Source organism: Scyliorhinus torazame, chromosome 10 (assembly GCF_047496885.1).
Source record: "Scyliorhinus torazame isolate Kashiwa2021f chromosome 10, sScyTor2.1, whole genome shotgun sequence".
NCBI lineage: Eukaryota > Metazoa > Chordata > Chondrichthyes > Carcharhiniformes > Scyliorhinidae > Scyliorhinus > Scyliorhinus torazame.
Genome location: NC_092716.1, coordinates 213454203 through 213470165, shown reverse-complemented (window position 1 = coordinate 213470165; position 15963 = coordinate 213454203). Strand labels below are relative to the sequence as shown.

Here is a 15963-nt window from a genome sequence, read left to right as displayed (position 1 = left end):
TGTGTAAAGTCGCCAGTCCCAGATGTCAATAGGCTGCTTTCCCCTTTGAGGGGGAGAGCTGACTGGTGGTGATTTAACCGGAAGATCACTACGCCTCAGTTGAGGGACAAGGTTGAGAAGACAGGGTCTTCATGAATAACCTTAGTGAATTAGTTCACATCTTACAACATACAGTTTCACTTTTTTTTCTATTGCAAGATTTACTTTTTGACCAAATTAAAATTTGTAAACTGCCAGTGTAGAATTTGAACTAACATTGTCTAGATTCTTAGTCGAGCTTTCTGGATTACAAGTGCAGTAACATAACCACTAGGCTATTGTACCCAAGTTATCTTGTAATTCACTGACAGTAGATATGAGGAAAAGAAGAGCTCCAAACAAAGCACTCTAGTTTGTATTAACATAGAACATGCTTCTCATCTGCAGGGAACAATTCGGAAAGCAGCTGAGCCAGTAAAGGATAAAGGTATTGTGCACATATCACTGGAGGTTCACAATCAATTCAGATAAGCTACAACTGAAGCAAGCAAGATATTTGATTATATTGATAGAACTATTCTATCCTTACACAGCTTGTTGGCTAGACTACATCTGGAGCACTGTTGGTCCTCCTGCATGGTGGACGATAGACCTTAAAAAATATTTGCAGCAGACCAATTGGAATTATGCCCAAGCCCAGCCCAGCCCACCCCGCCCCACCCCAATCAAGTCCGTCCCAGCTGACCAGTGATCAGGGTCCGGGAGGAGAGTGCACAGAGTGTAAAACAGGGTCCGGGAGGAGAGTGCACAGAGTGTAAAACACAGGCGCCGATGTGAAGGCGAGTTGAGGGAGGGGCTCACTCTCCCCTGATGCTTCGTAGCAGAAAGAGAAAGAGGCAATTACATTTAAATTGGACCTGGCAGGATTTCCCCGGCTCAGGTTGGAGAGGGGGCTTTTCCTGGGATTCCCAGGATGGCTCTGGCATGCATGGCGCAATTTGTTCACTCTTGCTACTGAGGAAATTCGTTCCTGGAGCTGCGAGAATGCGGTCCAGCTGACTGTGAGTGCTATTAACTTGATGTTACTTGAATGTAAATTGGAGTTTCAACAATCCACAGTGCAATATATCAATTCGCATAAGTCAGACTGGGGTTACTAACTGTTTACTGCTTAAAACTGAAAACGACAAATCTTTGAACTCTGAAAGAACTGCTTACATTTCAGTTGGCTGCTGCTTAGGTGCAGTTCTTTATTTTGGGGGGGAAGGGGCACTTCCCTCCGAGTTTGGAGTTGGATGTTGCCATGTTGCAGACGATGTATACAGCGGATTCTCTTTACAAAGCGCTGTGATTCTGCAGCCTGTAGTGATAGGATTTGGCGCTGTTTTCTGATTTGAACGATCCTGTTTTTCAGGTCAGTGCCAAATGTGGCAGTGTTGTGCAAAGGAAGCCAAACACCCAGAAAGAACGTTAGTGAACTGCGGACAAGGGTGTTGTGGAAGAGGTCAGAAAACATCTGGCAGGGGCTGGCGAAAGGAATGCATTCAACAATGTACCTGGGCGGGTGGGGTGGGCGAGGCTATGTTGATGAAACTAGGAGATGCTAGGAAAAAAATGATTGAATGAGGGAGTGATATCGCAATCACGGCAGGAAATAGGCTGGGAATTCGGAGAGGGTCCTTGGGAACGATATCGAGTTTGGACATGAAAATGAGACATTTATTTCCGTTAGACAGCAGAAACACCCTTGGAGCAAAGTTAATAATAACTCAAGTTTTGCAGCGTACTCCACCTAACCACCCTGTACAGTTCTACATTATTTTTTCAATGTTTAATTATCTTTGGCGAGGTAACATATGTTTTCCTCTCTGTAATCTTTAAATGTACTCCATCAGATTAATACATGGGGGTTGACCTTATCTTTTGTGTGGTACTGCTGCTGTTGGAATCTATGGGGTTGTCGGGTTGCGATCGTTTTGCCCACTCTCTTCCATGTACTTGGGGCATTTATCAATGTGACAGTATTCAAAAGTGAGGTCGTGATCTGTCCCCGCAGCGCACTGAACTCCTCCAGCAAGCCATGGCACATCGGGCTGAGTTCCGACTCAGTCTGACGGTCTTGTGATCGTTACTGTGGAGCAGCAAATGCAACGTGAAACATAAGGCCTAAGGTGAAGATTAAGTTTTGTTTGGAATGTGACAAAATATTTGAGCCGCCCTTTCTAGGCGCAGAGCAACATGTGCTGTTCCGATAGAAAGCTGTCAACGGTCAGACGGTCCATACTGAGCCACCTATATCCAGGGTGCAGCCACCAGAGCTACTTTGCACCTGCCGCTTCCGCCTCTCCTCTCCCGCCTCCCCCCTCCACCTGCATCCTCTACCACAAAGTAGCTGAATTCAAAATATTGTATGTTTTCAAGAAGCAGTTAGATATAGCTCTTGGGGCGAAAGGGATCAAAGGACAGGGAAGGTGGGCTATTGAGTTGCATGATCAGCCTTGATCATACCGAATGGCGGAGGGCCGGATGGCTACCTCCTAATGTGGCTAATTCCACTCTTTAGGCTGTGTTTCTCCTCAGTGGTTCAGCAGTCTGTGACAGCTGCAGTAAGTACAGATGCATTGATGTTATGTCAGTCGTATTCTCCTAACCTTTGGCTTAAGAGCCTGACCTCAGGGCTGAGGAGGTATTTGCCCACAATTGGGTTTCTAGCCGCCTGTTCCCTTACTCTTGAGATGTGGAAAGCAGCTTTGCTGTGTTGCCTTTATGGTCATTGAACCCACCAGGTCTCAGCCACCTGGTCTGCCGAGACAATCTGAGTGCCGACCTAGACGACAGAGTAGCCCTGCTGACTCTTGGGGCGGGGTTCACTTGCTCCGAATAACAGCCACAGACCCTCCCCCCCCCCCCTTACCTGCGCCAGCGCCATCTTGCAGCACCTGTCCAAACCATTCAGACCCGCAAATTCATCGCTTGGCACTGCCTTAGCAATAAAGCACCATCAACACAGCATTGAAACCCCCTCATAATTAACTTCCAAAATAAAATGTGTCCATTGTCCAGCATTCCCCCACTTTTTACCCGGTCCTGGAGCCAGAGCAGCTGCTGCTACTTCCCCAACAGTGTGCGGTAGAAAGGGTCTAACCACAAGATGACATAATCATTGGGTGTTGGCAGTTTGCAAGGATTAGTTATTTTTCCGCCCATCATTTTTATATGTTCATACTGTGATCAAAGGATTAGGAAATTGTGCCTGTGGATGTAATGAACAGGTAGGGGAAAGAGGGAAATTAGAGAGAACGAGTGAGATGGAAATTTTTAAAGGCTCGACTTGGAGTGAATTTGGAAAAGGATACAATGGGTGAAGAATCTTTGGCAAATAATTCTGTGAACTCTTCACACTTGTGGGCTGCATTGTGGCACAGTGGTTAGCACTGCTGCCTCAATGCGCCAGGGACCCGGGTTCATTCCGTCCTTGGAGTCACTGGAATTTGTACATTCGTAGATCATAGAGCCTCTATGGTGCAGAAGGTGGCCATTTGGCCCATCAAGTCTGCACCGACCCTTTGAAAGAGCACTCTACCCAGGCCCAACCCGTCTATTCCTGCAACCCACCCTAAGGGACAATTTAACGTGGCCAATCCACCGCACCTGCACATCTTTGCACTGTGGGAGGAAACCGGAGCACTCAGAGGAAACCCATGCAGACACGGGGAGAATGTGCAAACTGCACACAGTCACCCGAGGTTGGAATCAAACCTGGTTCCCTGGCACTGTGAGGCAGCAGTGCTTCTGTAAAAAGGATTTTTGTCTTCTAGATGTTCAAAGGAAAGTTTTAAGGATTACTTAGAGTGCTGTGATCAAATTCTCCCCGTGCCTGCGTGGATTTCCTCCAGGTTCTCCTGTTTCCTCCCCCAGTCCAAAGATATGTGCATTAGGTGGATGTCCAGGGATGTGCATGTTAGATTATGGGGTTATGGGGATAGGGAAGGGTGGACATGGGTGGAGTTCTCTTTCAAAAGGTCGGTGCAGACTTGATCAGCTGAATGGTCTCCTTTTGCACTTTTATGAAAAACTTGTTGGAGATGAAGGGGAAATCGTTTTTAAAAATGACTTTTATAGTGAAAATAAAGACTTGCATTTATATAGCACTTTTCACAATCCTCAGACAAGTGTTTTGCAGCCAAGGAAGTACTTTTGCTGTATAGTCACTGTTGTAATGTGCAAACTCTCAAATTCTAATTGCAGACTAGATAAACCAGTAAAGAAATAGATCCAATTATCGTGAGCAGAGGATATCTCGTTCCCCATTAAGAAATAAAATTACCCCCCTCGTCATTGGCTGCACTTCAAGTCAAGAATCAGATCAACTCAAGGACACAAGTTTCTGCCATGTGTCTTTATTTGACTGAAGAGGTTGACTCTTGACCTTCAGATCTTTTGGCGCGTGGGGCAGGATGTCCAATGTGGTGTTTGGATCCAGAGTGCAGGATACTCTGCCTCATCATTAAGGCATTTGGATTCAAAGAATGATGCAACTTGCCTAACTAGGCCGTGAGTAAGGATCCTATTGGATTTGGTGGTAATGCTAAAATGAGCCTGCCAAACTAATTACACAGACTTTTGAGTGAAGGATGAGCAGCGGTGTTAGAGGGCTGCAGACTTAGAAGAACAACATTCCGAGCTAGTTATTTATACTGTGTTATGGGCCAGGGTTTAGAGAACCCCAAAGTGTATCATGGGAGTTCACCTGACCCACGACTTTTACTAGATTGTGGTATGGGGAGCACACGGCCCATTCTACAGTTGTGGTGCAGCAGAAATTTAAAAGTAATTTTTAAAGCAAAGCAGTGTTTATTCTGCAAACTCAGTTAACCTTTCTAAAAGATACGGTGAACATCTTAGCAACCATCAATTCAAATACACCCCCCAAAGAATACAACACTCTTAAGTAATCCTTAAACTTTCCTTTGAACATCCATAAGACAAAAATCCTTTTTACAGAAGCACATCAGGTTTAAATTCTCTACTGAAAGCAGTTATCACTCTGAATTCACCAAATGATCTAGAGATAGTCTTTAGATGGCAGATAGGTCAAAATTACACTTTCTTTGGCTGGCTTCAGCTCCAACACTAAAATGAAACCAAAAAACACAGACACACCCAAGCTTTTTCTCAAAGCGAAACTAAAAAGCAGAGCCAGAGCTCAGCTCCACCCACACTCTGACATCACTACAGCCACTTGAACAGACCAACATTTCTTAAAGTGACATTCCCATGACAACTGCAAAGAGTACAAACAGAACATTGGACGATTGGATTGGATTTTGTTTATTGTCACGTGTACCGAGGTACAGTGAAATGTATTTTTCTGCAAGCAGCTCAACAGATCATTAAGTACATGAAAAGAAAAGAAAATACATAATAGGGCAACACAAGGTACACAATATAACTTTGAGTCGATTTCGGCGGCGGGAGAACAGCTGGTGAGTCAGTTTCAGCGGGAGCACTGCGGAAGGAGGTTGCTGGGAGGTAAGTCAACCTTTAAAAGCACTTGTCTTTGCAGGGGCAGGCCAGTCGATTTCGGCGGCGGGAGAACAGCTGGTGAGTCAGTTTCAGCGGGAGCACTGCGGAAGGAGGTTGCTGGGAGGTAAGTCAACCTTTAAAAGCACTTGTCTTTGCAGGGGCAGGCCAGTCGATTTCGGCGGCGTGAGAACAGCTGGCTGGTTAGTCAATTTCAGCAGGAGCTGAGAATTTTTCTTTTTTTTTAAATTAGTTTTTTAGGCGGGATCAGGAAGTCGACCCGTGGACGTCTGGGAAGACCCTCACCAATAAATTCTGGTGGAGAGGAAACCCGAGACACTACACGTGTAGTGTCTCCCACCCGCCCTCCTCCTCTAACCTAATAATAAAACCCATTGGTCTGAGGTAAGTACCATATTTTATTGTATTATTATTATTTTTTATAAAAATTTAATTTAGTTGTTAGCCAGATCTTGGTAGAAAGTTAGAGGAATGGCAGGGAAGGGAGTGCAATGTTCCTCCTGCAGGATGTTTGAGGTGAGGGATGCAGTTAGTGTCCGTGCTGATTTTACCTGCAGGAAGTGCTGCCATCTCCAGCTCCTCCAAGACCGAGTTAGGGAACTGGAGCTGGAGTTGGAAGAACTTCGGATCATTCGGGAGGCAGAAGGGGTCATAGATAGCAGCTTCAGGGAATTAGTTACACCAAAGATTGGAGATAGGTGGGTAACTGTAAGAGGGACTGGGAAAAAACAGTCAGTGCAGGGATCCCCTGCGGTCGTTCCCCTGAGAAACAAGTATACCGCTTTGGATACTTGTGGGGGGGGGGACTTACCAGGGGTAAGCCATGGGGTACGGGCCTCTGGCACGGAGTCTGTCCCTGTTGCTCAGAAGGGAAGGGGGGAGAGGAGCAGAGCATTAGTAATTGGGGACTCTATAGTCAGGGGCACAGATAGGAGATTTTGTGGGAGCGTGAGAGACTCACGTTTGGTATGTTGCCTCCCAGGTGCAAGGGTACGTGATGTCTCGGATCGTGTTTTCCGGGTCCTTAGGGGGGAGGGGGAGCAGCCCCAAGTCGTGGTCCACATTGGCACCAACGACATAGGTAGGAAAGGGGACAAGGATGTCAGGCAGGCTTTCAGGGAGCTAGGATGGAAGCTCAGAACTAGAACAAACAGAGTTGTTATCTCTGGGTTGTTGCCCGTGCCACGTGATAGTGAGATGAGGAATAGGGAGAGAGAGCATTTAAACACGTGGCTACAGGGATGGTGCAGGCGGGAGGGATTCAGATTTTTGGATAACTGGGGCTCTTTCTGGGGAAGGTGGGACCTCTACAGACAGGATGGTCTACATCTGAACCTGAGGGGCACAAATATCCTGGGGGGGAGATTTGTTAGTGCTCTTTGGGGGGGTTTAAACTAATGCAGCAGGGGCATGGGAACCTGGATTGTAGTTTTAGGGTAAGGGAGAATGAGAGTATAGAGGTCAGGAGCACAGATTTGACGTCGCAGGAGGGGGCCAGCGTTCAGGTAGGTGGTTTGAAGTGTGTCTACTTCAATGCCAGGAGTATACGAAACAAGGTAGGGGAACTGGCAGCGTGGGTTGGTACCTGGGACTTCGATGTTGTGGCCATTTCGGAGACATGGATAGAGCAGGGACAGGAATGGATGTTGCAGGTTCCGGGGTTTAGGTGTTTTAGTAAGCTCAGAGAAGGAGGCAAAAGAGGGGGAGGTGTGGCCCTGCTAGTCAAGAGCAGTATTACGGTGGCGGAGAGGATGCTAGGTGGGGACTCTTCTTCCGAGGTAGTATTGGCTGAAGTTAGAAACAGGAAAGGAGAGGTCACCCTGTTGGGAGTTTTTTATAGGCCTCCTAATAGTTCTAGGGATGTAGAGGAAAGGATGGCGAAGATGATCCTGGATATGAGCGAAAGTAACAGGGTAGTTATTATGGGAGACTTTAACTTTCCAAATATTGACTGGAAAAGATATAGTTCGAGTACAATAGATGGGTCGTTTTTTGTACAGTGTGTGCAGGAGGGTTTCCTGAAACAATATGTTGACAGGCCAACAAGAGGCGAGGCTACGTTGGATTTGGTTTTGGGTAATGAACCAGGCCAGGTGTTGGATTTGGAGGTAGGAGAGCACTTTGGGGACAGTGACCACAATTCGGTGACGTTTACGTTAATGATGGAAAGGGATAAGTATACACCGCAGGGCAAGAGTTATAGCTGGGGGAAGGGCAATTATGATGCCATTAGACGTGACTTGGGGGGGATAAGGTGGAGAAGTAGGCTGCAAGTGTTGGGCACACTGGATAAGTGGGGCTTGTTCAAGGATCAGCTACTGCGTGTTCTTGATAAGTATGTACCGGTCAGACAGGGAGGAAGGCGTCAAGCGAGGGAACCGTGGTTTACCAAGGAAGTGGAATCTCTTGTTAAGAGGAAGAAGGAGGCCTATGTGAAGATGAAGTGTGAAGTTTCGGTTGGGGCGATGGATAGTTACAAGGTAGCGAGGAAGGATCTAAAGAGAGAGCTAAGACGAGCAAGGAGGGGACATGAGAAGTATTTGGCAGGAAGGATCAAGGAAAACCCAAAAGCTTTCTATAGGTATGTCAGGAATAAGCGAATGACTAGGGAAAGAGTAGGACCAGTCAAGGACAGGGATGGGAAATTGTGTGTGGAGTCTGAAGAGATAGGCGAGATACTAAATGAATATTTTTCGTCAGTATTCACTCAGGAAAAAGATAATGTTGTGGAGGGGAATGCTGAGCCCCAGGCTAATAGAATAGATGGCATTGAGGTACGTAGGGAAGAGGTGTTGGCAATTCTGGACAGGCTGAAAATAGATAAGTCCCCGGGACCTGATGGGATTTATCCTAGGATTCTATGGGAGGCCAGGGAAGAGATTGCTGGACCTTTGGCTTTGATTTTTATGTCATCATTGGCTACAGGAATAGTGCCAGAGGACTGGAGGACAGCAAATGTGGTCCCTTTGTTCAAAAAGGGGAGCAGAGACAACCCCGGCAACTATAGACCGGTGAGCCTCACGTCTGTAGTGGGTAAAGTCTTGGAGGGGATTATAAGAGACAAGATTTATAATCATCTAGATAGGAATAATATGATCAGGGATAGTCAGCATGGCTTTGTGAAGGGTAGGTCATGCCTCACAAACCTTATTGAGTTCTTTGAGAAGGTGACTGAACAGGTAGACGAAGGTAGAGCAGTTGATGTGGTGTATATGGATTTCAGCAAAGCGTTTGATAAGGTTCCCCACGGTAGGCTATTGCAAAAAATACGGAGGCTGGGGATTGAGGGTGATTTAGAGATGTGGATCAGAAATTGGCTAGCTGAAAGAAGACAGAGGGTGGTGGTTGATGGGAAATGTTCAGAATGGAGTACAGTCACAAGTGGAGTACCACAAGGATCTGTTCTGGGGCCGTTGCTGTTTGTCATTTTTATCAATGACCTAGAGGAAGGCGCAGAAGGGTGGGTGAGTAAATTTGCAGACGATACTAAAGTCGGTGGTGTTGTCGATAGTGTGGAAGGATGTAGCAGGTTACAGAGGGATATAGATAAGCTGCAGAGCTGGGCTGAGAGGTGGCAAATGGAGTTTAATGTAGAGAAGTGTGAGGTGATTCACTTTGGAAGGAATAACAGGAATGCGGAATATTTGGCTAATGGTAAAGTTCTTGAAAGTGTGGATGAGCAGCGGGATCTAGGTGTCCATGTACATAGATCCCTGAAAGTTGCCACCCAGGTTGATAGGGTTGTGAAGAAGGCCTATGGAGTGTTGGCCTTTATTGGTAGAGGGATTGAGTTCCGGAGTCGGGAGGTCATGTTGCAGCTGTACAGAACTCTGGTACGGCCGCATTTGGAGTATTACGTACAGTTCTGGTCACCGCATTATAGGAAGGACGTGGAGGCTTTGGAGCGGTTGCAGAGGAGATTTACCAGGATGTTGCCTGGTATGGAGGGAAAATCTTATGAGGAAAGGCTGATGGACTTGAGGTTGTTTTCGTTGGAGAGAAGAAGGTTAAGAGGAGACTTAATAGAGGCATACAAAATGATCAGGGGGTTGGATAGGGTGGACAGTGAGAGCCTTCTCCCGCGGATGGATATGGCTGGCACGAGGGGACATAACTTTAAACTGAGGGGTAATAGATATAGGACAGAGGTCAGAGGTAGGTTCTTTACGCAAAGAGTAGTGAGGCCGTGGAATGCCCTCCCTGCTACAGTAGTGAACTCGCCAACATTGAGGGCATTTAAAAGTTTATTGGATAAACATATGGATGATGATGGCATAGTGTAGGTTAGATGGCTTTTGTTTCGGTGCAACATCGTGGGCCGAAGGGCCTGTACTGCGCTGTATTGTTCTATGTTCTATATGTTCTAACTACATAACACCGGCATTGGGTGAAACATACAGGGGTGTAGTATTAGTCAGGTTAGTCCATCAGAGGGTTGTTTAGGAGTCTGGTAACAGCGGGAAGAAGCTGTTTTTGAGTCTGTTCGTGTGTGGTCTCAGACTTTTGTATCTCCTGCCCGATGGAAGAAGTTGGATCAGTGAGTAAGCCGGGTGAGAGGGGTCTTTGATTCTGCTGCCCGCTTTCCCCAGGCAGCGGGAGGTGTAGATGGAGTCGATGAATGGGAGACAGGTTCATGTGATGGACTGGGCTGTGTTTACGACTCTGAAGTTTCTTGCCGTCTTGAGCTCAGCAGTTGCCATAACAGGCTGTGATGCAGCCAGTAAATTTCAACCAAAAATAAAATGGTTCTAAATTCTCCAACATGATGCTTTCCCACACCAATTTTCTACTTGCCTCCCTTCAGGGTATTCGCTCTTTGCTCAAGTGCAGTTCCATGGGCATGTGTCTCACTGGCTTGCAGGGCTTGTGCATGTTAAAGCTTACATAGAAAATTTGCACAACAAATTAATGAAATTAAATGATTTTCACCCTGATACCTACATTTTAAATCCAAATTTTGTCCCTAATTTCCCAGACTAGTGCGTTCAATGCAACTGCTAATAGGTGATAATTGGATTCTTTCTGTAGTATTCAAGTGGGACAGGATATTTTATTAACATGTCGGAAGTGAAATTGTTCCATTGACAGACAAGCACTCTGTGGAATTTGTGTTATGTTTATTTAGCTGCAGTATTTGGTTGAGCAAACATTTCCCAGCCTGTGGATGTATGACCACTTTAATTATAAGAAATGCACAAGATTATAAGTTTATCATTTGAGAAATTCTAATGTCGCCCCATTGCAGCATTCAATTGCTGTGTGATTCCGGTGTTTGTACCTCCAGTATTCTACCTGAAAATTTATTCAACACATTTATGACCTCATGTGATGAAGTTCCTGATTAGTCTTAAAAGTATATTTTACTAGATTTGACCTGTTTCTGCTCCTGGAGTTTATTTTTATAACCCTTTAAAAGTCTCTAACATTCAGTCATCTATTTGGAGATTTAAAACCTCAAATTTCTCGAATCTTTCATCATAGCTCAGCCTTATGACCCTGCTCTGAACTGACTCAATTGTTTCATAGAATTTACAGTGCAGAAGGAGGCCATTCGGCCCTTCGAGTCTGCACCAGCTCTTGGAAAGAGCACCCTACCCATGTTCAACACCTACACCCTATCCCCATAACCCAGTAACCCCACCCAACACTAAGGGCAATTTTGGACACTAAGGGCAATTTATCATGGCCAATCCACCTAACCTGCACATCTTTGGACTGTGGGAGGAAACCGGAGCACCCGGAGGAAACCCACGCACACACTGGGAGGATGTGCAGACTCCGCACAGACAGTGACCCAAGCCGGAATCGAACCTGGGACCCTGGAGCTGTGAAGCAAGTGTGCTATCCACAATGCTACCGTGCTGCCCTGTTTGAATGCCCCTGTTTACTTCTTGGCGGTCAGAGCTGAATGCAGTATTCAAGGTGCAGATTATTGCCCTGAATTGGTTGGACATATTTTGCATTGAGTCATCTAAAACTCTCACTGTCATCCTAAGTTGCTTCAACAACATTCATGAAGTACACACATTAACATTTTTTCTTTCTATGTGTAGCACTTGGCATTGTCACATTTAACCTTTATCTGCCATTGTTTTACCCACCTGCATACCTTGTTCTGCATATTCTGCAGTTTCATCGCTGCCTCTTGTGATTAATTCTATTGCCCCTTCTAGTTTGGGATAATTTTGACCTGGCTGCTTGGAGTTTCTGAATTCCACTCATTTTCTTTTCTTTAATTTGTCCTCAGGATGTGTCGGACAAGGTGGTGGTGACTCTTGATAAATAGACGTTATATTTATCATAACAGATTTGAAAAGCTAGAAGCAGAAATAAGTTTGACAATTAATGTATACTTGCTATTTCAAAACATTTATGTTTAGACAACATAAAGGGAACGTACGAGGTCTTATGGTGCGGTGGGTAATGTCACTATCTTTGAGGCAGAAGCTCCAGGTTAGAGTCACACCCCAGGACTTGGTGGCCACAGAACGCCTGTTTGTGACATGATGAAGCAGGTTGATTTGTCAATCTATAAATCTGACCTTGATCTACCTGTAGCAGGCGAGTTTCCTGCTCAGCCAGAATCATGTGGTATCTGGAGCACAACAGTCTCCCCATGGCAAAAACGTGCGCATGGAGTATTTTAATTGGGCACTGTTGCAAGTGCCCTTGCTTCGAGGAACTGGGAGAGAGAAACATAAAAGGCAGTAGACATAATATAATTTTCAGAAACGTGTGTGTGAAGAACTTCCTGAGAATCATGAACAGTATCCTATCTGATTCTGTTCATGGTAAGTTCCTAACTAAGAGAGTTGTATCATTATAAAAGCAAAATACTGCAAGTGATGGAGATCTGAAATTAAAACAAATTGCCAGAAAATCGCAGCCAGCCTGGCAGCATCTGTGGGGAGAGAAACTGTTTTCAGTCCCAATATGACTTTTCTTCCTTTTTTATAAGACAAAAATGGCTAACTTATTTCATCACTAGCTGTTATTGTATCCTTGTATCCTGTTGTCATAACAGCTATTATTTAATTTATTAGTTGTTACCCTTTGTTATGTATTCTGTTGGTGTCATATCGCTTTCAATCTTTATTGCAAAAGCACTATTCTATTCTCCACTTGTTAATTGAGATTTATTTTTCAGTGCTGTGCTAAACATTATCAAATTGTCTTTCTACTGTATAACTCTGTTTCTACATTATCTAATTCCGTACAATGTGATCAGTTTATTCCATTTAATAATCTATACAAGCCTGTCATTTCAAGCCTTTGTGAAGCATTGAAATCCATGGGAGGTGGTGTTCCCATAGTAGGACATAGAACATAAAATATTACAGCGCAGTACAGGCCCTTCGACCCTCGATGTTGCGCCGACCTGTGAAACCACTCTAAAGCCCATTTACACTATTCCCTTATCGTCCATATGTCTATCCAATGACCATTTGAATACCCTTAGTGTTGGCGAGTCCACTACTGTTGCAGGCAGGGCATTCCACACCCTTACTGCTCTCTGAGTAAAGAACCTACCTCTGACATCTGTCTTATATCTATCTCCCCTCAATTTAAAGCTATGTCCCCTCGTGCTAGACATCACCATCTGATGAAAAAGGCTCTCACTGTCCACCCTATCCAATCCTCTGATCATCTTGTATGCCTCAATTAAGTCACCTCTTAACCTTCTTCTCTCTAACGAAAACAGCCTCAAGTCCCTCAGCCTTTCCTCATAAGATCTTCCCTCCATATCAGGCAACATTCTCGTAAATCTCCTCTGCACCCTTTCCAATGCTTCCACATCCTCCCTATAATGCGGCGACCAGAATTGCACGCAATACTCCACATGCGGCTGGACCAGAGTTTTGTACAGCTGCAACATGACCTCATGGCTCCGAAACTCAATCCCTCTACCAATTAAAGCTAACACACCGTACGCCTTCTTAACAACCTTCTCAACCTGAGTGGCAACTTTCAGGGATCTATGTACATGGACACCGAGATCTCTCTGCTCATCCACACTGCCAAGAATCTTACCATTAGCCCAGTACTCTGTCTCCCTGTTATCCCTTCCAAAATGAATCACCTCACACTTTTCTGCATTAAACTCCATTTGCCACCTCTCAGCCCAGCGCTGCAGCTTATCTATGTCCCTCTGTAACTTGTAACATCCTTCCGCACTGTCCACAACTCCAGCGACTTTAGTGTCATCTGCAAATTTACTCACCCATCCTTCTACGCCCTCCTCCAGGTTATTTATAAAAATGACAAACAGCAGTGGCCCCAAAACAGATCCTTGTGATACACCACTAGTAACTGGACTACAGTCTGAACACTCCCCATCAACCACCACCCTTTGTCTTCTTCCAGCTAACCAATTTCTGATCCAAACTGCTAAATCTCCCTGAATCCCGTGCTTCTGTATTTTCTGCAGTAGCCTACCGTGGGGAACCTTATCAAACGCTTTACTGAAATCCATATACACCACATCTGCTTTACCCTCATCCACCTGTTTGGTCACCTTCTCAAAGAACTCAATAAGGTTTGTGAGGCACGACCTACCCTTCACGAAACCATGTTGACTATGTCTAATCAAATTATTCCCTTCCAGATGATTATACACCCTATCTCTTATAAGCCTTTCCAAGATTTTGCATACGACAGAAGTAAGGCTCACTCGTCTATAGTTACCGAGGTTGTCTCTACTCCCCTTCTTGAACAAGGGGACAATATTTGCTATCCTCCAGTCTTCTGGCACTATTCCTGTTGACAAAGATGACTTAAAGATCAAAGCCAAAGGCTCCGCAATCTCCTCCCTAGCTTCCCAGAGAATCCTAGGATAAATCCCATCCGGCCCAGGGGACTTATGGCGTTACATTTCAATATTGACCCAGTGAGGGGGAAGGAATAGCAATATCTATTCAAAATTGTGTGAGAGATAATGGTGTCCCCACAATATTGGTGCTCTTCTCCTTGATATTGATTGTTTGGGAGCGAAGTACAACCAAGATAGCCATGTGAATTGCTGCAGATGCTTTAGATGGATGACGTGATTAGCATGTACCTAAGATGCAGAGAATGGATATTCAGTTGAGGAGTTAGGAAATGCCTTGCTGTTCAGGACGTGGTTAAATGGGTTGTTTGCAGAGGCACCCATCTGAGCGTTTCATTGCATACCTGACTTGAGCCTTGTTGATGCTGAGGGGTTTGGAGGCAAATTACTAGTCGCAGACTAATCATACTTTATCCTGCTTTTGTAGTCATGGTGTTGATGCGACTGATCCAATGTTTCCTACCAATGACAACCTCGAGAATGTTGGTGGTGGAACTCTGCAATGTTGCTGTTCAAGGTCCAAGTTTATGCTTTGTGTTATTTGTGATGGTTATTGTCTGGCACCTATTAGTCCAAGTTTGAATGTTTTTTTAAAATAAATTCAGAGTGCCCAATTCATTTTTTCCAATTAAGGGGCAATTTTAACTTGGCCAAACCACCTATCCTGCACATCTTTGAGTTGTGGGGGCGAAACTCTTTGGGTTGTGTGGGCGAAACCCACGCAAACACGGGGAGAATGTGCAAACTCCACATGGACAGTGACCCAGAGCTGGGACCTCGCCGCGGTGAGGCAGCAGTGCTAACCACTGCACCACTCTGCTGCCCGTCAAGTTTGAATGTTGAAGCATGTTCTGCTGCCGGCTGCCATGGACTCCTTCATTATCAGATGAGTTGCAAAATGGATATTGCACAATGTGGAATCATGAACAAATAATCAGATTCCCGATTCTATATGAGAAATGTATAGTACACCAAGCTCAGGGAGGCTAACCATGCTTTTTCACCCAGCTCAGGGTAAGAAAGGCAGTTTCAACCCATCAACACTGTTTTTGAAAAATATCAATTGTTTTTAAAAAAAAGGAACATTAGCAACTCTGCTTTGATACTGATGCCAGATAAGAAACCATCCTCCCTCGACACCGTGTGTTATATCACCTGAAATTTCAATGGCAATAAGGAGCTTTCAAATGTGTGATTTATACTGGAGTGCAAGATTAATAAATGCCACATTTACATTTGAAAAATAAAATATAAAGTATATGTTTTCCTGTGTTTTGTGAGTTTCTTAGCAAAATTATTACAAACTATATGTATGTCCTCTCATGAAACAATGATCTGAATTGGCAATCCTTCCAGCCTTCACTAAAGAAATCTCAAACAAATTTTAATGTTCCTTCAAAATTTGAATATGACACCTGACCACTTCCACCATAGAAAACCTGCTTTATTTCTTCTCGCTCGTAATTTTTTTTCATCAGAATGTACAAGCTGTCTTGTACTCTGGTGATAAATAAATTTGGACCACTGAGCTTGCAAATACATACTCAATTCTGTTACTTTGGCATAGGCCAATGTACTTAATGTGCTGGTCTATTGAATTTCCCATATCTGGC

The 15963-nt window shown here is 44.8% G+C and overlaps 1 long non-coding RNA gene across 2 annotated transcripts in view; it reads left to right on the top strand.

Annotated features, from left to right (window-relative positions):
• The first annotated feature begins 752 nt into the window (after positions 1 to 752).
• The window catches only part of LOC140384551 (uncharacterized), a 137403-nt gene continuing 122192 nt past the window's right edge, over positions 753 to 15963 (top strand). For both annotated transcript variants that reach the window (XR_011933082.1, XR_011933081.1), the window contains exon 1: positions 753 to 1040. This is a non-coding gene — a long non-coding RNA (uncharacterized lncRNA). The remainder of the gene's footprint in view (positions 1041 to 15963) is intronic.